Below are 27,198 nucleotides of genomic sequence, written 5' to 3' on the forward strand. Positions count from 1 at the left end.
TCAGAAAAGGCAGCCTTTTGCATGATTGGCCCCATTTTTTGTTTGAATTTTATTGCTGGTTGTAAGACTCTACACACTGCTGCACCTTCATCCTCTGTTATATAGTGCGCAGTGTTGAAACTATACCCATGGCAAGGAACGCGAACGAGTATCTATGGATTGCTTGGATTTAGGTGGAGAAGCGTGGCTCAGTGGTTAGAGGCGGCAGACCCGGAAGCTGAGATCGACCGTGGACCAGGGTTCGATTCCCCGCCTCGGCGGGTCTCGGGCTCAAAAAATTCCACGGACTCGACAATTCTCGCTCCGGTGCCTACTCGAATCACGGGGTCACACTCTGCAACTCTGGGCAATAGCTTGCTTAATCTCCACTACGGCCCCTCGCGGCGGGATGCCTGGCTTTCACCTTGTGGACACCCTGCCGGGGTTTCTCACAGGGAAATACCAGGACGGGTTCCCTAAGCAAGCGCCAGGATGCCCTTTGGGTGACAGGTTTGCACTATATAAGTACACCTACATTTACGTTTACATTTTCATTGCAGCATTTCTTGTTCCATCCTTTAGTGTGAGAAGCAAACCATGGCTTATAGCCTGACTGTGCAAGTGCACTACTGCAGTCGACCTGTGAAAATAACCCTTTAAGGTTGGAAAATCCTTCATTTTAAATATTTCTAAGTTACTACTAAGGGGTCGATTATGATGCAGTTCGGAAAGCATTCGACCAAATCTGTCTCGGAATGTTTTCCAAACTAATTGGATCCGCTCAGTCCGACCGTCCGAAAGCGATGCATCCGGATGCTTTCGGATACGATTCGGTTAGACTCCCATTGACTTCCATAGGAGCCTGTGTTCCGAGTGAATACACAGGATCATATTGAAGAAAGGGGTGGCTGGGGAAAATTGTGCACCCTGTGGCAGGCACCCCATTGTGTCTGCATGGTTGGAAAGGGGGTCCCTTGGATACCCCCACTGGACCAATTCAGAAGGCCCCAGGTGAAGGGGAGCCTGCTACTGACCCCCAAAGTCAGGTTCTGATAGCTGATCCGAGTTGGAACAACCAAATTGGAAAAGGCTGTCTGAATCTGACATTGTAATTACTCGCTCGGAAAGCTTCGGAGTTGTTTGGGGGGGCTCGTAGACACACACGATTCAAGTCCGAACGCTGTCTGGTTTGGATCCAGAACCGATTCGGAAAGTCCAAACAACGTAATCGGTCGCTCGGAGGGGTTCCCGAATTGGTTGGAAACAAGGCTTCCGAATCTGATTCGGCAGACTCAAATCCGATTCAGAGCCTTTCCGAACGGCATCATAATCAACCCCTAAGTAGGAATTGTAGCCCACAAAATACGGTGCCTAGTATTTAAAAGTGAGATATGTAGAAATTTAATGTTGGCATGACCCTAATACGACAATCCCCTCAAGCTATTTTCAATGTAGAAGGCTTTATCTGTCCTATTATGAAAACATTTCGATTTCCAATATATATTTAAGGAAAGCAACATTTAAACATTGCCTTTTCCTCTCCTGGAGTCTAATTTGCATCAGCTTGCTAGTAGCTACCCCTGAAAGTGCTTGACCTTAATGAAGTATAGAAACTGCTCCTAGAGTAAGAATAATGGTTTAGGCCTTGTGACAGGATGGGCTGGGGCTAAGGTATGCAACACCTGTCAGCCCAGGAGAGCAGCTGGGAGGTTTCAGGATTTAAATGCATTTCAAAGGGGCAAGGATGAGGACTGACCATTAACTGTTTATACCTTCTGTAGCCAGTTGAACATACCAGTGTGAGGGGCAGTTGGTCTCAGAACAAGTTTGGTGTAACTGAAGGGAAGGGGACTGCTCATTTCCCTAAACACACCCTGGCTTGGCACACAAGCTCCTTTCAGGTGCAAAAGGCCTGTGCCCTCTTGAATATCCCATCTAATACTTCCATTTGTACTAGTTTACAGGAAGACAAAAAGGATATGCTATAATGGGGAACTTTTCCCCATTTGGTAGTAAGTGTCCAGGAGTCACCCCAACGCTGGCTACTGAACTGTACAAAATAGACCACACCATCAGCTCTTTAGAATTTTCACTGGACCTGTGAAAGAACAGAAGAGGTTTGGACCTGCTGTTTGAGACCTGTGTGAAGACCTGGAGAGCTGGGCATACTTCAACTTGTCCGTAGAAGCAAGAAGTGAACTCCAAGGGTCAGTAGGCTCACCTTCTTTGCAGCTACAGGGACTCAACAGACTGAAAGAGGCCCTTTTCCTGAAGTGCCCAGCCGAGAAGTAGAAACTGGAACTGGAACTGGACTGGCCCCTTCTGGTGGCCTCTGCTGGAATGAGTCCTATCCTCTTAGCGCTTTCCCTGATGCCCTGGTAGCCTTAGAAGTGGCCAAGAGGAGCTGCTCCAGAAACTCTGAAAAGTGAGGACTTTAAATGCTATTTGACTTCTAAGACCTCGGTAGCATCAGTGGGGCCTAGTGCAAAGGCATCCAATTTTAATGCAAAGGCATCCAATTTCAATGTCAATGCAACTTCCTCGGATACAGCTTCAGGCTTACCTCTCAGAAATGTGTAGAGCTCTATTGAGAAGTCAAAGGTCCTGATTTATATCTTGGTGGTCGGGTTACTCCATCACAGCAGTGGTGAATATCCCATCGGGTGAAATATGAATCCCATAGGATATAATGGAATTTATACTTCGGCGGATGGGATATCCATCACTGTTGTGACCGATTATGCTATCCACCAGAATCTAAATCAGGCCCTAAGTCTCAAAGTAGGAATCTTGACTGGGTGAAGGTACATAAACTAGGCGCCCTACATGAAGGCATTATCAGTAGCAAATTTGAATTTCTTCCACTCAGAGCTTTCCACCAAAACCCACGGCTTCAGTGCCCAGAGGCTATGCAGTTTGGAGAGAACTCAGGGCCTACTTACTAGTCTGGAGGTCCAAAGACTGACAGACTCACAAGGGCGAGGCGGTGATCCGACTGCCCCATTACAAGCTGGGCGGGCAGGATTTCAGGGCCTCAGTAATATGCTGGTGGTGCCGCTGCAGCACCGCCATTTATATTACGAGTTTCAGGACTGCCAGCGGTGTCATGGAATTCTTTCCTCCATGAAAAGGCTGGCGGTCCTGAAGCAAAGTTGGCTCGATGGGGTCCCCTGTTGCCCTTGTGCATGGCATACATGCAGGGGGGCACACTATGTGCCCTCATGTGTTCCTGCACTGCATGGGCTTAACAGTCCATGCATTCACACAACTTGTTTGTTGATTTGAGTGTTTTTGTGTCTTTTTTATACTGTTTTTTAATGGGGAAAACAGTTTTTAAGTTTAATTTCATAGACTTTTTGGAGAGCAGTATGATTTTTTTTAAACATTTGTGACAAAATAGAGAATGTAGTGTTGTTGGTTCAACGTTTACTTAAGTGTTACATTGTATGTCTCCAGCTGAAACAACAGTGAATTTTTTTGTCAATATATATTATAATATATATCAAACAATTTCTACCCAACTTCCCTAAAAATTCAACTCTCACAAAACAAATAATCATGAGTAAATTAATAGTAAATAATAATGATAATAATAATAATAATAATAATAATAAAAATAATATTATGCACTTAAGTTTTGTATAATAATATATAACACACTACATTTAATGAATTTTAAACATATTTAAAACAATTAAATACTTTACTTAATCAATGCTCTACTAATAATCAAATTACAAAATTCAAATGTATAAACTAAACTTAACTGTTAATGACAAGCATAAAAAACTCTTAACCCTACTCCCCTACAAATCCAATAATCTGCCAATAATCAAAGAAATTTCAATAAAATTAAACAAAATCTTTATGTATAATTAACATTAAAACATAATTTAATATAACACAACAAATAAATAAAACATATCAAAATAATTGTAATAAACAATATTCTATGCAACCATACGATAAATATAATTATACTGATCACTTAAAAAATAATATTCTTACTTGTGATATTCTGTTGCACGATATTCTTGACATCACAATCTTTTCTTAACATAATATTAGACTCCTGCACCAGATAAGCACAGTAATGATCTTGCTTTGGTCTACTTTTAGAACTTGTATGTATTGACTAACACACTGACAGACAGACTAAAGCTATTTACCATGGTAAAAGGCACAGTGAACGAATTCTAATGAAAGGAGTGTTATATGCCCCCATAAGGGACAGACCTCATTTACAAGTATAGTGTTGCAGACACTAAATGGTTTTGCAGAGGGGAACATCATATTAACAGGGGACTTTTACCAAATTTTGGTCAGATGTGGGTCAGTAGCGAGAACCACAAGATGTTCTTCCTTCAAGGTAAAAGAAGATTTTATCTATGTGGGACTGGTGGACATGTCAGATTGGTGCATAGCAAGGAGAAATATTATACATATTACTCACAAGTCCACCACTTCTATTTCAGAAAAGATAGTCTAGACCTTTCTATTGATCTCATGACAGTAGTGGAAAATGCAGTCATTGGCAGTTTGGAAATTTCAGACCATGTCCCCATCATGGTCGAAATACATATTATTGCTCCTGATCTAAGAAATAGGTAATAGCTGCTGGGACATTGTTTTCAAGACGCATCCCATTGGATGGGGATTAAAAATACAATTAGATAGTGCATGGAGTTCAAAAACATCCCAAACACCACTAAGCAAGAACTATGAGATGTCTTGAAACCAGTCATAAGAGAGGAAAGGACAGCATTGGCATCTGCAGCCAAGAGAAATATGGTTTTGGCCCATGCTAAGCTAGAGCAGCATTGCAAGGATAACGAAAGTGTGTATAAGCAATCAATTACCAGAACAGACTTGAGAAATTATTGGAAGTCAGAGGCAAACTCAATATGCTTATAACCCCTTCGCTGCGGGGGTTTTTCCCCCCGCTGTGCTGGGGGGGAGGGGCGCACAAAGCGCCCCCATGCTCATGACGAGCTCAGCTCGTCATGAGCTACGGCGCTACGGTGCTCATGACGAGCTGAGCTCGTCACAGGTGTATTGACTCCCGTGGAACGCTCAGCACAGCAGGGGAATTCTCCCCGCACCTGACCGTTCCACGGGCCATGACGAGCTGAGCTCGTCATGAGCACCGGAGCGCTGTGGCTCATGACGAGCAGCTCGTCATGAGCGTCGAAGGTGTTAAAAAACAGATCAGGGACTGAGACATAATCTATGAAATTGGCAACAAAGCTCACACATAGCTAGCCAGCACGCTCAAAGCCAGAAGAAACCACACCTACAAAGCAGAACTCAAAGAGAGGCAAGGAACAGTCAAATATGATGATAGAGACAAGATCAACCTGTTGAGAGAATGGTATAAAGCTCTACTATATATGGGGTGGTCTATATATGGGGGGGATGGGTGAACTCAAACCCTGAAGAGATTACATGAGAACAGTATTTTCCCCAAAATGAGAAATGATAAAAAAAAGCCAAACATGCTAAAATATCAGAGGCCTGAATTCTACCTCTGATAACATCAATTAAGTCAGATAAAGCTCCTGGACCAGGTGGTCTAACTTGGGAATTTTATAAAGCATTTGCTTGCAGTTTGGTTTCCATACTAGTGAAAATCTTTTAAACAATCACTGTGATGTGTATGGCTACTTATTTAATGTGAGAGGCAGAAGGAGTAGTGCTCAACAAACCTCAAAAAAATCATCTACAATCTGGTGTCTACTTATATCAAACATAAGTCCTACATCAGGGTCTTGGCCTTCCTGATACATGGAGATCAGGTAGGTTTCATAAAGGGATGTCAAACATTTAATAACATCAGAAGCATATCTCACTTTGTTGAAAAGTCAGATAGGAAGTAAGTAACAATGGTACTAAGAGTTCCAAATGCAGAAACATCTTTTGACAGTATGGGATGTTTGTTATGTGTGAAACTTTACAGAGATTTGACCTGTGTGAACCCTTCATAAAATGGTCATGGCATCCTATCACCAAACTAGGGCTAAAATACTAGAGAATAGAGTACAATCCAATTAGTTTTATTTAACCTGTAGAACAAGAAAGGGATGTCCAATAGCCCATTGTACCCACTTCCATTTGTGATGGCTACTAAACCAATGATGATGGCTGTATGTAAATCCACAGATTTAAATGGCTGCTTTTTGGAGTAGAGGAACATTGTATATCCTTATTTGTGGTAGATAAGAGGGTGACAATTACAGATGCCAATTCTACCCCGTAGGTTAATCGTTGCTGAATTTCAAGGATTGTTGTGATATAGAATCAACACAGTGATGTGAGTCCTAATGCTGATTAATTTGAAGCAGAAGGTGAGTGAGATTCTGAAACTCTCAAACCCTTTGAAAAACCTAAACACGCAACAATATGCCCCAAATACACAAACTCTTCGTTGCCAACATACCTTCAAAGATCCAGGAAAAAAATGAACATTTACAGATGTCGAGGCTTGCATACATCTTCAGGTTATGCAGAATTGCTGCTAGTTGCAATACACTTTTTAAGACCTCTTGATGCGCATGAGAAAAGAGATATTCATACCGCTTAGTGGATCTTCATGGAGTTTGTGTCGCAGACAAAGCTTCTAAGACAATTCTTTAAATATTTTAATTCTCCCTAGAACCAGGGTGGCCTGGGTTTCCCTGATGTAAGCAAATGTTAGGGATGGCTCAACTAAGGATAATGGAAGTATGGCACCAGTGAGAAACATGTAAATATTGGCCTTGCCAGGACAAAGCGGTGGTGGGTAGAATGTTCTGGGTTGTGATGTGGCTGCCCAAAAGTGGTAGACCCCGGAGTATGTACTACAGCCAAATCACAAGCACTATATTCTATACATGGGATGCATTGGTCAAAGCATAAAAGCTTGCAACATATCCTTCTCTGTGCACACTCATCCACTTAAAAACAAAAACTTTACACACATGTTCAATAGTGCAGATTACAAGGAGCATAGGACCCTTGTTGACCTATTTGTTGTAGGAGACAACAAACAATAAGGTGCTGGATGGAAAGATGTAATTATTCTGAAACACTGGCAATTGCTCAGAGCTATGTGCCAGCTCATCGTTTTAGCCCCCATGCCACTCTAGACAGAGGCTTCCTTTATTTAAATAAGAACTGACAATGCTCATAATGGAACAGTAAACCCTGAACTGTCAGGCAAGGCCCCCTCGAAAAGGGAACACAAGCAACTGTAGACCAGTTTATGCCTAACTGGGCCTCTTTGGGGGGTGCAGCTCAAGCTCTATGGCACAGTGAGTACAGGATCCACATCTGGGCGTACATGTCACACGTAGCGAGTCAACTGCAATCAACAACAAGGTGATGGGTGGAATGCTTGCATTGATCACATTTTTTTATCAACTTCCAATTAGCAAAATTGGAAGAATCGTGTTACTTTGGTACAGTATTGCTGGGTTTTGGTTTTGCATTATAACAGTCTATTTGACTGACAAAAATATGAGAAATGCCGATGTGGCTGCTGAAAGTGCTCTTTATTTTCAGTTTTTCACTTGCTTTTTGTGTTCCTTTTAATTTTTCATTCACTTTAGCCTGGATGGTGACCTTTCATTTGTACCGGATTGGGCATTTAGACTGAATATCAGAAACACACATATTGTAGGACAGATTATCGTGTCAAAACTATCAAGGGCAAAAATATTGTGACAGTAAGTTTCTATAGGTAAGTAACGTTTTACTATATTATTAACTCCACGTCTATGTACCTTGATGATATACATATAGTCACGGTACGTAGATGTGGAATTTAGAATAGTAAATCTGCATTTACCTATTTGCACTTACCTTCTCAATACTTTGGTCCTCGATATCTTTGACATGATATTCAGTCCACACAATATTTGTGTTTCCAATATTCTGTCAGTGATCCACCAGATTGTCATCTTAATTCAATTGTACTGTTGAGAATTTAGTTTGATTCATTCCTCGATGCATTGCATTTCACAGCCCTGGAGTCTGATCTCTGTGGGAAACAACACTTACAACGCAACTATTACAACGCACACCGTTACAACGCACACCATTACAACGCAGGATCCGTTACAACGCATGCCTTTACAACGCATGACATTACATAGCAGATGCTATTACAACGCATGCCATTACAACGTAAGTATTGGTAAGTATGTTATTTTTTTAAATCATTTTTTTTAAATGTAAATTAAATTAATTAATTTAATTAATAGTATATATTTAGTTTTGGGTTATGGGGTACAGGGGTATTTTTAGGTTTCAGGGTAAGGTTTGGGTTTTGGGGTACAGGGGTATTTTTAGGTTTCAGGGCTAGGTATGGGTTTTGGGGTACAGGGGTATTTTTAGGTTTCAGGGTTAGGTTTGGGTTTTGGGGTACAGGGGTATTTTTAGGTTTCAGGATTAGGTTTGGGTTTTGGGGTACAGGGGTATTTTTAGGTTTCAGGGCTAGGTTTGGGTTTTGGGGTACAGGGGTATTTTTAGGTTTCAGGGTTAGGTTTGGGTTTTGGGGTACAGGGGTATTTTTAGGTTTCAGGGCTAGGTTTGGGTTTTGGGGTACAGGGGTATTTTTAGGTTTCAGGGTTAGGTTTGGGTTTTGGGGTACAGGGGTATTTTTAGGTTTCAGGGCTAGGTTTGGGTTTTGGGGTACAAGGGTATTTTTAGGTTTCAGGGCTAGGTTTGGGTTTTGGGGTACAGGGGTATTTTTAGGTTTCAGGGTTAGGTTTGGGTTTTGGGGTACAGGGGTATTTTTAGGTTTCAGGGTTAGGTTTGGGTTTTGGGGTACAGGGGTATTTTTAGGTTTCAGGGCTAAGTATGGGTTTTGGGGTACAGGGGTATTTTTAGGTTTCAAGGATAGGTATGGGTTATGGGGTACATGGGTATTTTAAGGGTTCAGGGTAACGGGTATTTTTAGGGTTCATTTTTTAAATAAATAATTTTAAATAATTAATTTTAATATTTTTATTATTTTTTAATATTAGTTCTTTAATAATAATTGTTTTTTTAAATAAACTATTTTTTAAAGTATATATATTTACAAATTAATTATTAAAAAATAATTTAATTTATTAAATTAAATACATTTTAATAAATTACATTTAAAAAAAAAATAATATACTTACATATACTTACGTTGTAATGGCATGCGTTGTAATAGCATCTGCTATGTAATGGCATGCGTTGTAAAAGTATTCGTTGTAAATGTATCTGCGTTGTAAAAATTGAGTTGTAACGGTGTGCGTTGTAAAAGTTCGCTATGTAACGTCATACATCCGATCTCTGTACAGGAGCATAAGGAATAGAGCAAACACTCCTTCCTCTTCTGGCATATTAACGTTAATTAGTGGTAGTTATTGGAAGCAACTTCTACTGCTGCCTTGCACGTAGGGGCCTGGGCATTCCCTTGCTATACCTGGTCTCACAGTGGTGAATGGAAGGGCAGTAACCAGGGCATTGATAGTCCAGCACCCTCAGCATTTAAGACCCAGTAATAATTAAAAACGGTCATTGAAATGCGTCCTTCACAACCCCTATGTTCACGTTCTTAACTTTAGTGGCAAACTCACGGACCGATATCTGAACAATGAATATTAAAAATGTTAAGGTAATGCAGGTCAGCAATTTAGTACCTGTTTATATTTCATGTTTTACTTCATCTTGCATTCCCTAATTGTTAGCGATATCCAGACTGTTGTGTTTCTGTATTTTTTTCATGCAGAATATAACTCTTGTACAGCGCATTCTGTGATATGAGACGGCCCTCAGTGTTTATGACTGGCCACGATTGAGAGCTCTGGAGTTGAGACTGAAAGCAGTGCAGGTTTTTTACAATATAGGTCAAAGGTCAAAAAGGTGTTCAGAATACACGGTCATCAAATTCTTGTTGTCATTGCAGAGCGCATAGAGCAGTGGTCAGGTATTCCGAGTGAAGTTGTGAATCTGTCGAAATGTGTATCAAGGAGGTTTACAGTTATGAAAGGGCAAAAGAAAATGCAATGCTTATTTGTGAATGGGCGTGTTGTGTGTTTCGGGCGTGGTGAAGTGAAAGACATTAGGAAATACATTCAGGAGAGAGCGTAAAGAGGGTGCTAAATAGGAAAAAGATTAGGTATCAGATATGTAGTTGGATGAGGTATGGACAGAAAAGTGGAGTACGTCTAAAATAGAGTGAACATAACAGAAGTGATTGAGATACTCTGAAGACCACTACCCTTTCCACATGCCACAGTAATGTTTAAAACAAAACTAATTATTTTATCCTGAACATTTAACAGCCATTTGCAGAGCCAATAGTCCTGGCTGGTTTTATGTGTGTGTCACTTGTAGTGTTATACATTGTAGTTCAATAACATAAAGCTAAGAGTGGCCCAAAATACCAGTTGGGTGTCACTCTATGGGAATCACAGAAATGTAGTTTACATGTTTAAGCTTAAGCTAAGCTCTTGATTCAGTGGGGTAACAAAACTTGAGAGGGCCTCCCCTGTAAAGGACAGATTGGCCCCCCACGCTCCAATTTGATTGCCTAAAAGAATAGGAGGAGCCAAGACGGGCGGACGTGGACCGTCTCGGCTCCAGGTCCGCGCGCTGCTCCGGCCTGGAGCCCTGCGTCCTAAGGAAGCCCTCCGCGATGTGCACGCTCCCTAACTGAAGCGGAAGGTGCAGGGCACCTGCAGGACTGCCTCGATCGCTGCTGGTGCCACTGGAGCGGCGTTGATTGCTCCCGATCCCTGCTCCCGATCCCTGCCTCGGATCCAACATGGCGGCCGCCCGTTACCAGCCCGGGCTCAACAATGACGAGGAGCGGAGCCGATGGCGTCCTGCCGGGGGCGAGTCTGACAGGCGTTGGACACCCGAGCGGTATGTAGGGCTCTAGCCGCGTCCCCCGCTGCCACCCGCTGAGACTCTGCGGTATTCCAGGGGCACACCAGAAAAGAGCCGGTGATTGACGGCGGCGCCCTCTGCTGACGACAGCGCCGCCTCGAGACCATCTTCACTCACCAGCTCCAGGGGCCATACCTCCGCTCTCCGCGACAGACGGGCCTGGGCCCGAGGGCAGAGATGTGCCCCCCCACCCTTTGCTGGCCGCGCTGCTTCGCGCCAACGGTGCCTGACTCCAAGATGGCGCCCTTGGGGACATCTTTCCGACGACCGGCAGCCACAGGCTCCAGGGTCATCAACGCATGCCAGGGCCGATGAACCCACACACAACTCTCCGGGAACCAGCGCGACCGCATACATAGCGTCAACACGGCCTTCACCGCACACGCTCAACGCCACCACCCACATTGTGCTTAACTGGGCTCTGGTGAGAGGCCCCTCCTTCCCTTCAAACTTTGCTGCCTCCCATCTCTGCCTGGGCGCCTGTGGTCTTTCTCCCCTGACCCTCTAGTCTCCGGATTGATCTCCTCTGCCCCAGCTCCTCTTGATCGATGAGGCTGCGACTTTGATGCAGACTGCCCTTCTCCCCCTGGACTTGCTGGCTATGTCAGCCCTCTTCCTGGACTTTCGGACTTGGACCTTTGTGCTCCCCACCATCTTCTCTGTATGACTCGCCTCTTCTACCTTTCTCCTCCGCCATTCTAGCGATCTCTGACCTCCCCCTCTGTCCTTTCGACTTTCCTATTGTCTCTCCTGTTGCCTCTGACACACTCCTCACTGTCTTATTCACCACTATCTGCTTCCCTCTCTCGTTTATCTCACGTGCCTGCCCTTCTCTGACTCTTAGAGTACATCCAGTCCTTTCCCTTCCCTATGTATATAGAGATAACTCTAATCACTAGTATATGCTGTAGACCGTTGTGCTCTCCACCATTCCTATGTGACTCTTAGAGTATATCCAGTCATATCCCTTCCCTATGTATATAGAGATAACTCTAACGACTAGTCTCCTATGTGACTGTTAGAGTATATCCATGTGTATCCCTTCCCTATGTATATAGAGATAACTCTAACGACTAGTCTCCTATGTGACTGTTAGAATATTGTAGTGTAGCTCCTATCTTCCCAATAGGCTCTGCGCATTGGAATAATACCTACAGCAGTAAAGGCCTAGGCCAGACGTTAACTAGGTCTACTACTGTCGATACTAGACTTAAAGTTTTGGGTTTGCCAGCGTAGCTCAGAGTTCACTAGAAACTTTCTCGAATGTTCAAGGAGGAATTAACTTCCCTGATTAGACAAGAAGGGATTTAGTTTCTGACAACCATAGAACATGACAACTTTGCTCTCCCCTAATCAAGAGTCAATCTCGAGAGTCGTGTGAACAAAAGGCAAATTATTTTACTCAGTCAGTACGTGCATTCTTAGTCTCATCAGAATGTAGAGAAAAGGAAGAGACGGGCGAGTTCAATAAAAAGGTGTTATTTATTGATCAGTCTCTTTTCTCATACAAGAGAAATGGATCGATATTATTGCAATACTTATAGTTAAGTAAAGTGCATACATTAAAAGCAATAGTATAAAATAATACTGTAAAAACATTGATATGGTTTCTAAGCCATAAGATGTTTTAAAATGAATAAAATATATTATATACACATATACATTTGACTAAACGTACTCAACTGGTGTTTCTAGATACGCCTACCCCGTGTACCTGACCTAAGTCTAATACGTGGGCGGGAATAGATAGTTACAGTTTAAGTTAAGTTTGTTTTTGCCAAGTGAATAACTAAAGAATTCTCTGTGAGGGGTTATTCAGTTCTGTACCTGGAATTTAGGATGAATGAGGAATGGTATCTCTCTCTCTGGTCTCGATATTCCAGGCGGCCTGCGAGGGCTGCCCAGAAACGCCGGTGCTGGATTCTCGGCAGGAGAAAGCAGCGCGTCTCTCAGCGCGTCAGAAAGGCGGGGCTGCGCCAGCGGGGTCTGCTCTGCTCTTCGCTTCGGCAAGTATGGCTGCACCGTCTCGTCACCACGCGTGTGTTTGCATATGGCAAGATAGGTAATATTTATACCTTTAAGGTGCCGAGATTGACGTAAGGATGGACATAGATACGTCAATAAAGATGTCATACGACTTGCTCGTTAGCACATTCTTTTACTAAAGTTCTTGGTGAAATCAAAACAATGGCCGCAGGGTTTTGCCCAGGTTGTCATAGGTTTGATTTGTTATGAGAACTCCGTATGCCTTATCAGGGGCTGGAGGAATATCGCTTGTCTAATTAGATCGCAAGTGTTATGACCTAATCAGATAACACGTTCCTGTGCCGTAGTGTGACTGCGTCAGATAACGGTATCTGCATCATGGGGGTTTTCTGCCTCATGGGCTGACTGCTAGTTAACTTGTTGGTTTGTTTAACTAGAATAGGGTCAGGAATAGGGGGATCGATTCAGAACCTATAGGAATACATGACAATATATCCATGTGTATCACTTCCCTATGTATATAGAGATAACTCTAACGACTAGTCTCCTATATGACTGTTAGAATATATCCATGTGTATCCCTTCCCTATGTATATAGAGATAACTCTAACGACTAGTCTCCTATGTGACTTTTAGAGTATATCCATGTGTATCCCCTCCATATGTTGATAGAGATATCACTAGTATAGGCCTAGAGTATATCCATTTGTATATCCTCCTTGTGTGATTTTATCTCTTGTACATTTGCAATTTTTTCTGTTTGTACCTTTTTTGTAACGCATGTAATCCTAAATCCGTATGCCTTCAACTGGTTCTTATGTAATGCAAAAAATGTGCAATCTTTTTCGCATGTAACCGTCAGTCCTTATGTTTTCAACTGGATCCTATGTAAAGCGCTCTGACACCTTCGGGTAAAGTTCGCGCTATATAAAATTGCACAAATAAAAATAAAATAAATTAAAAAATATCCCTGTCAGGAGTTCTCCGCTGCCGCCCATGCACAGTGTCGGAGGGGGGCCCCAGACGCTGGGGCCCCTGCATCTTCTGCGGAGGCTAATGTTATGCCACTGCCTTGAATGCATTCCCAGTAGTGGTCAGCGGTGGGAGTAGCTGCCGGTCAGTGACATGGGGAGGGGGTGGGGCAGGGTGGGGGGTAGTAATCTATGGATTACGGAGGATTACAGGTAAGTAAACATATAAATAAATAAAACAAATTTCGTTGCTCGCACTGCATCCTTATTAGCTGTCAGCAGGAAATGGGAGGCTATTGAGGGGCAATGGGTTAGACAGGAATTTAACCTGTGATATCATTGGCTTGCTAAATGGTACGCGAATTGTATGTGATGTCACATCCGCTATCCCGCTCATTTTGGTGAGTTAGCTTCTATCCTGTGGAAGAATCCTGAGAAATAAAAACATTACTTGCAGTAAAAAAATTGACTATATCTTAGGGTGGCCATAGGCCTTAAAGTGACCTGTTGGTCTTTACTATTCATCAGCATTGGCTTTAAATTACTGCAAGATTTAAATGTGAGAGGGAAGGTGATTTCTCATGCAGTGCCGGAAGGCCCTTTCGAATCATGGGAAGGATTTCAATATCCTCAGCTTCCGTTATTTATCTCGCCTCAAGGGTAAAGAGTTTACAACACCTGCCCCACTTTTGTGTGTGGTGATTTGTATGACAGCAAAGGGGAAGTCCCCGCTGTCTTTTTTGCTCTCTGAAAACCGATGCTTCTTTCACAATGTCACTGAAACATAACAGAGCGGGGCGACGCCTGAGCCACTCTGCACTGCATATTCAACCTGGACAATAATAATTGTCTAAAAATGTGACAAGCCGAGGTTTATTTTTAAACCTCCTTGCTGAGAGGCAGCAGTCACCTTGAAACAGCCTGCCCTCCTTTTTCTGGCACGTCCCTAGCACTTTTCCTTTTTAATGTGGCAGTAATGCGCTGCAGCTGAATATTTTAGGCCCTGAGTAGTGCATCTTTAATGACTGGATGTCGGTGTTGCAGCCGAGTCGGGCAGGCGCAGTAACACTCCTTTTCTCTGAGAAAACGGCTGAGGTTTGTTGATGAGAATAATACCTGGGTGGGGTAAAGTAGTGATTGTAAATGGCTCCTTATAGGGTAGGAGGGCGATCTTCCTGTTTCATATCAGATGACCGAGAAGCTGGGGAGTATGTGGGTAATATTGGTGTAAGTGGTCGCAGGGGGTGGCGCCTGCGGGCTCTGACACACAGAAAGAGTGACAAGGGAGAAGCAGAGAGTTGGGGAGAGTATATGGATGACTAGAACCTGGAAGAGTAAGATTTAAAGAAATGAAGTACAGAGTGTTGAATGAAAGATCAAAATGTAGGCGCATATTTACAAGCCCTTTGCGCTGCTGGTGAGTCACTTTTTGTGATGCACCAGAGGTGCATTTTGCTGCCCCATATTTACAGGGACATGTAAAGACACTCTGCGTGGCTTTTCGCGTCCTTGTAAATATGACCCCTTTTCGTGCAGCACTTTGCGTGAAAGGGGCGTGCCATGGGTGTGGCAGTGGATGTTCCCATGCAACACCCATGGATCCTGCCGCATTTCCAGATTTACAACCTTTTGTAAACCTGGGAATGCGTCAGAAAGCTACGCCTCCCCAGAAGAGGCATAGGGAGGCGCAACGAGTAGAAATTTAATTTCTCCTAGTTTTCTCCTCTCCCTATGCGTGCTGCATTCTGCAGCACACATAGAAAGAGGAAATCACCTCTTGTGATTGTTTTTGTGCAAGAAGGTTAACCCTTCCTGCATAAAAACAATCTCCCCTGAAACACATATAACCTTGCACCATGCTGCAAGGGTGCCTGCTTTGGCGCATGGCATCCAATTGTGCGCCAGCGCAGGGGAAAACACAGGGATGCAACATATTATTGTAAATATGTCGCACACCTGTGTTTTGAAAGTGACTCAGTGTGGCGCAGCCAAATGGCTTGTGGTGCCGCACTCAGTGGCGTCACTAGGGTTGGTGTCACCCGGTGCGGGTAACTCATGGTGTCACCCCCTCACAATTTACCAGATGGACCAATTCACCCTCTGCCTGCACCATGTCCCCTCTGCCTGCACCAGCTCTCCCTCTGTCCGCACCATCTCCCCTCAGCCTGCACCATTTCACCCCCTGCCTGCACCATCTTTCCCTCAGCATACACCATCTCACCCTCTGCCTGCCCCATCTCTCCTCTGCCTGCACCATCTCCTCTCTGGTTGCACCATCGCTCCCTGTGCGCACACCATCTCCCCTCCGCCTGCACCATCTCTCCCTCTGCCTGCACCATCTTTCCCTCTGCCTGCACCATCTCCCCTCTGCATGCACCATCTCTCCCTCTGCCTGTACCATCTCCTCTCCGCCTGCACCATCTCCCCTCCGCCTGCACCATCTCTCCCTCTGCCTGCATCATCTCTCCCTCTGACTGCACCATCTCTCCCCGCCTGCACCATCTCACCCCCTGCCAGCACCATCTCTCCCTCTGCCTGCACCATCTCACCCTCTGCCTGCACCATCTCCCCTCTGCCTGCACCATCTCCCCTCTGCCTGCACCATCTCTCCCTTTGTCCTCACTATCTCCCCTCTGCCTGCACCATCTCCCCTCTGCCTGCACCATCTCCCCTCTGCCTGCACCATCTCCCCTCTGCCTGCACCATCTCTCCCTTTGTCCACACTATCTCCCCCGCCTGCACCATCTCACCCCCTGCCGCACCATCTCTCCCTCCGCATGCACCATCTCCCCTCCACCTGCACCATCTCCCCTCCACCTGCACCATCTCACCCCCTGCCTGCACCACCTCCCTTTGTCCACACTATCTCCCCCGCCTGCACCATCTCACCCCCTGCCTGCACCCTCTCCCCTCTGCCTGCACCATCTCTCCCTTTGTCCACACTATCTCCCCCGCCTGCACCATCTCACCCCCTGCCTGCACCATCTCCCCTCTGCCTGCACCATCTCTCCCTTTGTCCACACTATCTCCCCCGCCTGCACCATCTCACCCCCTGCCTGCACCATCTCTCCCTCCGCCTGCACCATCTCCCCCCGCCTGCACCATCATTCCCTCTGTCTGTACCATCTCCCCTCCACTGTCATCCACGCGATCTATTGACACAAAAAGAAGCAGTGAAGCACCCAACCATCTTTTTTTTAAATCTTTGTGTTCTTGTTCTTAGAGGTCTATAATAGAAATAAGTCAAAACCACAAGTATCAAAATGAGGATGTGCCAATCTCCCTCGTTATAAGGCAACCGGAGCGCTAGGCGTGTCCTAAAAAGTGAGAACAAAACACTTTTTTTACTCTGAAGACCACGTTCTGCAATAATTAAATGATAAAGCTGAAAACATTTTTAAATGCTCTGCTATTCCACTTGAGCTGCACTGGGATAAACAATCTTGCTAGCTGCACGGCCCATCTTAAAGTTGTTGCACAACTCTATCACGTATTGTGCGTTTTAACGCACACTGTAACAATCTGCCTCAGTGACCTTATGGCACTGAGGAGAATGGTTCATGATCCCTTGACCTGACTGCTGCGTCATTGACAGCTGAGGATCGATGGAGCTATCTGAAGCCAGTCAGCAGAGATGCCGGCACACCCTATGTGTGATCGGGAGCTCGCGGAGCAGGCTCGAGACTGGTGCAGCTAGCAGCAAGCCTTAGCTTAGCTGCTGCGAGACGAGCAATGTTTAGGGCGAGGGAGGTCTGCGCATACCATTAGATTAAATTATAGAGACATAACATACATGAACACAAACTTGCATATCACTCAGACAAAACGATAAACTAGATGGTGTCACCCCATGTGACAGTGTCACCCGGTGCGGTCCGCACCCCCCGCACCCCCCTTGTAACGCCACTGGCCGCACTGAGTCACTTTCTTGTAGATAAGGCCCGAAGTAGTTTTTGTATTTATCAACTCCAGCGTTTGCCGGTCGGCTCCTTCACTTCTTTTTTTTTTTACATATTCTAAAGATAGAGTTATATTCGATGGAAAAAAATAAGGGCTTGTTTAGAGTTTTGAAGATGGGTTACCTAGTCACAAAAGATATCCCATCTGCCGCATTACTAGTTCATTACATCATATGGCACTTGCAATAAATGAGACAAAATGTCTGTTATGTTTATGATGGCATACCCGTCCACCTAACTCTAAATCAGGCCAAATTGTGTTTTGGGACTGGAAAGTCCTCTTCTGCTTTATTGTCTCCAGTTCTGAGAATCACACCTCAGGAAGACTGATTGGATTGGTGTTCAGTCATGGATTATGAGCACAGTCCCTGGTTCACTCATACATCCTTTGACTGTGGTTATGTGTACATTGTACGAACATGTGAAGGTTTCAAGCTATTGCAGTACAAACGTGAGCATCTCTTACAGTATATTAGAAATGTAGTTCAGCAAAAAAGATAGACGGATTGAAGGCAGCTAGCAACATTAGAAGATATTTTTGTACAGAAGGTTTACGGCCTGGCTACTCACAAATCTTTTATCAGGGGCCAAAACGTTTTCTCCAAAGTGCTATTAGGGGCTACATTGCTGCAAGAGCTAGTGGGAGGGGCGAGACAGAAAAAAACTTAATTGTAAATTGGCTGTGAGTCAGGGAGTTCATTTCTGGGGTTTTGTTCAAACCACACTCCTAACAATTAGACCTCAAATCCCTTAAAGAACTAGAAATTTGAGATTGAATATTTGAATGTGCAACAACAGGGGTGGGAGCACACTGCTTCACCTATCAGGCAAGTGTCGCCCCTTGCATTCTGGGTAATGCAGTCTTTTAGTGGTATGCCATGTTGAAAAGTAGTCGAGTGTTTCGCCAATGTTGGCGCAGATGGTGCTGATCTCTAAAAGTAGTCGAGTGTTTCGCCAATGCTGGCGCAGATGGTGCTGATCTCTAGACACCGGTGTTTCAGGTTCATTAACCTTCGTCAGTAGAGATTACAGACTGGTTTTAGGGGTTTGCAGAGTAGGTGGCCAAAATCATCTTCAGGTCAGGTACCGCTCACTGGCAGCTCGTCAGCTCCGAGACTCACAGGAGTCTTTTTAAGTACAACAACAGGGGTGGGAGCACACTGCTTCACCTATCAGGCAAGTGTCGCCCCTTGCATTCTGGGTAATGCAGTCTTTTAGTGGTATGCCATGTTAAAAAGTAGTCGAGTGTTTCGCCAATGTTGGCGCAGATGGTGCTGATCTCTAAAAGTAGTCGAGTGTTTCGCCAATGTTGGTGCAGATGGTGCTGATCTCTAGACACCGGTGTAACACTCGACTACTTTTAGAGATCAGCACCATCTGTTGTACTTAAAAAGACTCCCGTGAGTCTCGGAGCTGACGAGCTCGTGGATGAAGCACCTGCGCGCCAGTGAGCGGTACCTGACCTGAAGATGATTTTGGCCGCCTGATAGGTGAAGCGGTGTGCTCCCACCCCTGTTGTTGAATATTTGAATGTGATTACAGTGTAATACTCAGTTGTCACTTGAGAGTTAGGCTTGACCATTTTCAATTGCTAATTTTGGAGACAAACCTGTACAGGAAATACCTCGACTAATCACTTGGAGTAAAATAGTTTTATGACACCAATTGTAAGTAACATTATCCGCCACAGAAGGTGCACAATAACCATTTGCACCAAAACATAGAGAAAAGGTCTCTCTATTTCCTGCTGCCTTTACCCCCTTATCTTCAAAAATTCTAAGAGGTTAGAAACAAGTTAAATTAAATTTGGACTGTTACTAAAACAAAATCTTCACATAACATCCAGAAAGTGTGGTAATTCCTTGAGGTAGTTTCTGTCTCCACCACCTACCCCTTTACCCCCATCACGAGATGTGGTCAGGTGGGTAGGTTTTAGCCATGGCGTGAAATCTAATCCCAGCTTAATCACTTTACCAACAGTTTGCCAGTGTTACATACTGTTACTTTCCTAGGGAAGGCAGCCACCCCTAATCAGAATTAACTTCACAAGAGCTGATGTTTAGTGAGAAAACTGGAAACCATGGAACTAGAAAATATGACGTTTAATTTTGGGCTCTCCATTTAATAATTTATTTTGCTCTTGGGCAATCACTTTTCAAATATACTCCTTTATTTTTTTGTTTTGTGGTGATGGGAGGTACTATGAGTCAGATTACATTCTGCCAGTAAGTGTGTGATATGAAAACTGGACTGAAGTCCATTAAATATTGGATAGTACTGTGGCAGGCAGCTCCCAGTCCCATAGCACACTCACTAAAATTGGGTACCATGGCAAAGGTGCAGACCTTAAAATAATCATTCTTGTGTTGCATTCAGCTTTCTTTTTCGTGAGCAAATTGTTTGATCTTAGTCAAACCATGTACTCCCTTAGCATTTGTCCCTTTGTCTGCCACTATGTGAGTACATTGAAACAGACTCAATGCAGGAAATAAGCAACAAGAACAATTAAATGGTCAGGTCCTCAGTGCTTTTTCCATTTGTACATGATTATGACTTAATCATCATTTAACCCCTTGCGTGCTCGTGACGGAACCACTCCGTCACGAGCCACGGACGCGCTGTGCTGGTGACGGAGTTCTGGCGCGGCCGCCCCGCCCACGCTGATAGAATTCCGCGCCTGCACGTCGCGTTCTATTGAGCGGGCGGGGAAGTGACGGAACCACTCCGTCACAAGCACAGAGCGCCCGTGTCTCGTGACGGAGTGGTTCCGTCACGAACATGGCAGCGCCGCCCCCCTCCCCCCTAGCGCCACGGCGGTAATTCTGAGCGGTTAATGACCAAATAGGGATAGCTAACAAGCAATGATAACCTGGACTGCCACTGTCACTTATTTATGAAATTCCATAACAATATGGTCTTAACCTCATCGATGCTCATGACAGTTCCCGGCCGTCATGAGCCACAGTAGACATGTGCTCATGATGGTCGGGAGCCGTCAAACCATTGCTGCTCCGCCCACGCGGAGTTCGAACGGCTCCCGGACGTCATGAGCACACTCCCATTGTGATTTATGACTGCCGGGAGCAGTCCTGGGTACCTGAGTGCCACGCCCAGCCCCGCCCCCCTCGCACCGTGGCAGAATTTGCCGCACGGCGAAGGGGTAAAATTAGTTGTACGTCAGAATATCAATGGCAATATTATCGTCTGCCATAAAAATTTTGTCATAAATATCATTCACAAAATGTTTATTTCTTTTACAAAAATATTGTTGGTTTTATATTATAAAATCCAATGGAGAGTTTATATAAGTATTTTTATTTATTTTTATTCATTTCAAAACAATAAAATAATTCATAGTTGGCAGGTAACTGAAGAACATGCATAAGACTTGGTCAATCAGTGAGAGTTTAAATAGAAGGCATAGTCAGTGTGACCAGCTGCTGCGGGTTTATTGAGGCTGAGGGGCCAGGCCCCTCACCTTTTGCCACCTTTTGCCCCTCACGAACCGTGTCTGTCAGGCTGAGCAAGCCTCCATCATGCCCAAGAGCACCAACTTGGGGTCAAATGCTCTCGGTTTAATAACTTAGCAAGGGACTCATACATCTGCCGCCAGACAGGAAAGTTAGATTTAGGAACATTTCTGGACTACATAATAATTTGTGCCCATAAGGTCACCACATCATATGCAAGCATCATGTATAGGTCTTCTACCGATCGTTCAGACATTGTCAAGCCTATAGTAGACCCTATGTCACAGTGGTTCTAGTATTATTAGAAACTGGGTTTCTGGTTGTCAGAGGTACACACCCTGTCAAAGCAAGAACCGCAATCTAGTCAGGGTAAGTAAGATATACACTAGGAGTTCCCCTGTGCTCACCCTCAGGTAGCTTGGCACAGAGCAGTCAGGCTAAACTTAAAAAGCAATGTGTAAAGTATTTGTGTAACACAACAGCACACAGTAACACAACGAAAACACCACAAAAAGACTCGCCCCGGCTTAGAAAAATCTAAAGTAATGTTCTAAATAAATAAAGACCAAATAACAAAAATCCAGTAAGTAGAAGTTGTGATATGAATTTTTAAAGAATAAAAGTGTTTCTACCATCTAGAAGCAATAAGTACCTATGAGGGTTATCTGGCCGCGGTGGACCAGAGCAAAGTCAAAGGTTCATGCCGACCATGAAGTAGCGCAGGCCTGATACAGGAATTACGCTGGTCCGCTGTATAAAATACCTTGATCCTAGTTGAAACAGCGAGATGTGGGGTGCAACCAAGCAATGTGCCGGTGCCGATCCCACAGTCGAGTTGATTTTATTTATTTTAAAGGTTTTATATAGCGCTGGCTACACCCAGAGGTATCAGAGCGCTTTACATGAGTTTCATATCATAGTTACAGGTTACATCGTTACAAAGGTTACAGTTATTAGAGCATGGCAACATATTTACTTGTACGGTCGAGATAAACAATAAGCACAAATACGTGAGGGGAAAAGCCGGCCAGGGGAGAGATTCAGGGGGTGGCGGTGTGAGTAGGGGAAGTAGACAGATAATGAAGGTGGGAAGGAGGAGGGGAGGGTGAGAGACACAGCATGGAAATAGTAGGGGAAGGGCAACGGGGACACAAACCGGTAGACGAGTCAAAGCAACGTCCAAACTCCAGTAAGCTGTGATCCCAGGAGAAGTGGTATCACTTCCCTATCTCTGTTGGGAGAGGCTCATTTTAAGCAGTTTCTTCGTGCGGTGATGGCAATGGGTCAGTCTGAAGACAAAGGGCCAAAGCCGAGAGGCGTCGATTTCGAGTGCGATGTGCTTAGTTTCTCTGCGCAGTCGAGGGGATTTGTCAATCTTCCCACATTGCTGCAGCAGCAATGCCCGATTTTGATGCGTCGGTTTCTGGAAGTGATGCGCATGTTCAGAGTGCAATACACCAGATCCACTCCAGCATCAGGGGCGATGCATAAGTTCTGCTTCATGAAAGCAGAGGACGTATCAGTTCCACTGGAGCAAGCACCTGGGTCCACTTCTAGCGGACCAGGCACAGAAGCAGATGATGAGACTTTGATATCCCTAAGTCTCAGGAAATAGGAGATCAAGCTAACAAGCCCTTGGAAATCACTCTGAGTTCAAGGCAGAGTCCAGCTCTCCCGCAGCAGGGTCAGAGAGCTGAAGGCAGCGGGGCAGCACCACAGAAAATCAATCCTTCCAGGGCAGCAGTCCAGCAGAGTGACAGTCGTTGTAGCAGATCAGCAGTCCTTCTGACAGAGGTTCTTCTGTACAGTCCCAGAAGTGCCTGATTTGATTGGGTCCGAGACCCAGTACTTTTACCTAGTTGTGCCTTTGAAGTGGGGGTGACTTCAAAGAAGGGTAATTGAAATGCACTGCAATCTTTTCTTACCAACCCTGACTCCAGACTCACTACAGCGGTGTAATCAAAACTTTGTGAGGGGACAGGATACTGCCTCACAGGTGTGTCAGCTCCTCCCTACCATCCTGCCCAGGATGAGCCATCAGGATGCAGATGGACACTCAGACATACCTAACATTCCTTTGTGTGTGACTGTCTAGAGGGAATGCACAAAATCAAGCTGTCACCCACCCCAGACGTTTATTGAAGGCTGTATGCAGGCACACAGAGCTTTAAGAGCAGAAAAATGTCCACTTTCTAGCAGTGGCATTTCTAAAGTAGTAATATTAAATTCAATTTTACCAGTATGGAGGATTTTTCATTATCATTCTGAAGATATAAAACATGAGATAGCTACTCCTTCTCAATCAGGAATTACATCTTAAATTTGTAATAAGGAATTCCCAATGTTAACCTATGAGATGAATAGGCCTCACAGTAGTGAAAACTTAATTTAGGTGTTTTCACTACTAGGACATGCAAAACATACATGTCCTACCTTTTACTTACACAGCACCGTGACCCATTGACGACCTAGGGCTTTCCTTAGGAGTTATGTATATACAGTAAAAAGGACATTTAAGGCTTGGTAAGGGGTTTAAATGCCAATGGCAGTGAATGGCAGGGAAACTGCACACACAGGCCTTGCAGTGGCAGGCCTGAGACATGTTTGAAGGGCTACTTGTGTGGGTGGCACAATCAGTGCTCCAGGACCACAAGTAAAACTTAATTTACAGGCTCGGGTATATGGTATACCTCTCTACAAGGGGCTTACAAGTAAATAAATATATCAATTGTGGATAAACCAATAATACCTTGTTTAAGGGAAAGCAAATGCACTTTAGCACTGGTCAGCAGTAGTAAAGTGCTCAGAGTCCTACACCCAAAAAAAAGAATCAGCAAAAAGAGGAGGTAAGCTGGCAAAAAGTCTGGGGGAAGACCACCATAAGGCTGACTGGTCTAACAAATATCAACATAGGTTCAAGTGGGTTAAATGCAGGGACTGCGTCTAACTCAAGTCAACCTTTTTTGAAGTGACATCATGGCAGAGCTGCTGGTATCTGTAGAACTAGAACTATGGAATTCAAAGTCTCTTTTTGTCAGTTCAAAGGAATTGATGTGATTGCGCTCCCAGACATCCCCCAAGTGTGACATTCAAATAGGAGCCCATTGCCTAATTCTTGACAGTTATGGAACCTGTGCCAAACTCATCCCATACCATGAAAGAGTCTGATTTGTGAGTTTAGTAATTTCATGTCATATAAGGCCTCTCAGTAGCAGAGAAAAGGGAGTCTTGTTATTTCGGGAAACAACTGTGTGGGGTGGGTAAGCCTCCCCATATAGCAAATGCAAATTACCTAATTTCTCAAGAGCATTCAGCTCCGGCTGTATAGCTGGCAGTTGTCTATCCCGAAACAGCCAGTCCCTGATTGGGATCATCTGTCCCATCGAATAGTAAAGGTGAAAATGGGGAAGTCCAAGTTTGCCTTCATATGTAGAGAGAAAATATTTGAGGTGGGATACTCTAGGAAGTTTGCCTGCACACACGTATTTTGTGATAATTGATTGCAGATCAAGGAAGAAGGTAGGCAGGAGAATGAAGGGGTAGTTCGATTGTACAGATAGGAAGAGTGGCAGTGTGATTATCTTGTAAAGGGTCACTCTACCCATCATGGAAATGGGCAAAGATAACCATGCTTCCAGCTCTCTATTAGTGCACCAGAATATAAGAATGATATTAAGATCCCAGGCCCTGTGGTGGTCTTGGGCTACTGTCATGCCTAGATGTTGAAAGGAATCTTTAGCTATTTCAAGTTGAGTGTAAAAGGGTTCCTGCAACAGCAGGCCATATATTTGCACATAGGTTGACTGTCAACCCCTATACATCTCTGTAGCCTTTCAGAATCAATACAAGCCTCTGTACTGAGTTCATTGGGTATTGAGTAGTAGCAAAATATTGTCTGAATATAAGGACACTTTGTCTGTCCTCTCATTTGGCCAGCAAAACCTCTTGATCTGCGCATCAGTCAGTAGTTCAATAGCTAGGGCAAAGAGGAATAGATAGTGTAAGCAGCCCTGAAGTGTGCTACGTTCAATGGGGAATGGAGGCACCTAAGATGCATTGAAAGTGCTGCAACATACGTGGGGAATCTAGTTGCTATATTCCTGTTCAGGAGCACGTGAATCAAGAAGGGCCAATAGACCATATCAAAAGCATTCTCATAATCTATAACAACCATCACTAAGGAGCTACTTTGGTCGGTTGCCCTGGCTAATGCCACCTGGACGTGACGCAAGCAATGCCTTGTGCTCCTACCATAAATTCATATGTATAAATCGTGCTAACCGGGGGGGGGGCAAGATTTTTTGCTAGGTCAGTATGAGATGCGCTCATTCTGTGGCTCATTAGGTTTAGAATGTTGATGTCATTGCTTCACATAGGTCTTCTGGTAGAGAACTGGATTGTCTGGTAGAGAACTGGATTGCCTAATTTCTTCAACAAAAGTCAAATTGGTGTGCAGCAGGTAGAGGAGAGTATTTCAAAAGATCTATTGGGAAGCCGTTGTGGTCGGGGATCTTGCCTGAGGGTGGGTCTGATATGGCCCACTAAATTCTCTCCAAAGTGAGTGGCAAGTCTACTCCCTCACACTTTATGCGCAAGAGTGACCACATGACTAAGTCATTCATGATAGGGTAAGGACTTCCAATAGCAGGGGGTTTGTGTGCAAATGCTCCCTATATTAGTTTGCAAATACTATTGCAGTCTCCAGTGAGTTCATGACATTCTGTCCCTTTACGCCGTAATTTGAGGGAATAGTTATGGCCTCAGTGTCCCTATTGGCTAGACAGCATACAAACTTGCCTGCCTTATTGCCTTATTGCCTTATTGCCTAGCTCATAAATTTTTCATTGAGACATTGACCAAGCCATCTTGGCTATGTCCATAAGTTTTTGCTTTAGGGCTATGTGGAGAGGTTTTAGTTGCCTGCACACCGCCTTAGTGCGCTCACTCACTATATGCCATTCCAGGGCTAAAATTTGATCCTCGAGTTTGGTCAAGTCACGCTCTCTGTCTTTTTCCATACTTCAGATGTAGCAGAATGCCTTTCTTAGATTACTGCCTTAAAAGCCTCCATAGGACACTGAGAGCATTTTTAGTCTAAGGTCTTCAATAAAAACTCAAAGAAAGTCTGTGAAAACCTTATCTCTTAAACACCAGAGAAACCAGGTGGATTACAAAATTATTCTGCACTAACTCTGACAAATCGAGTGGACACAATCCTCCAACTCTCTCCAGCCTCTGTGGACCATGTTGTCGGCCACTGAGCAGAACTTATACTGGAGCATTATCAATAATCCTCTGGGTAATAGGTGGCACAGCGATGGCTGAGGTTGGTGGCTGGGACAAATAAATAATCTAGTTAGGAAACGCTTTAATGTGTGTACTGTTTTTCCCTGCTGTGACAATAATGCCAAGCATCACCTAACTCTAAAGAGATAACCCATCAATCAATCAATCAATCAGTGGTTTGTAAAGTTCGCTAATCACCCATGAGGGTCTCATGGTGCGGGGGGGAGGGAAACAGCTCCGGGTCAGTCAAAGAGCAAGGTCTTGAGGTCCTTCCTGAACGTGTGGAGGGTTGGGGAGCGTCTGATGTTGATCGGGAGCTTGTTCCAGGTTTTGGCTGCGATGTAGGAGAAAGGTCTTCAATAAAAACTCAAAGAAAGTCTGTGAAAACCTTATCTCTTAAACACCAGAGAAACCAGGTGGATTAAAAAATTATTCTGCACTAACTCTGACAAATCGAGTGGGCACAATCCTCCAACTCTCTCTAGCCTCTGTGGACCATGTTGTCGGCCGCTGAGCAGAACTTATATTGGAGCATTATCAATATTCCTCTGGGTAAGAGGTGGCACAGGGATGGCTGAGATTGGTGGCTGGGACAAATAAATAATCTAGTTAGGAAAAGCTCTAATGTTTGTACTGTTTTTC

This window comes from Lissotriton helveticus, chromosome 8 (assembly GCF_964261635.1).
Source record: "Lissotriton helveticus chromosome 8, aLisHel1.1, whole genome shotgun sequence".
NCBI classification, from domain to species: domain Eukaryota; kingdom Metazoa; phylum Chordata; class Amphibia; order Caudata; family Salamandridae; genus Lissotriton; species Lissotriton helveticus.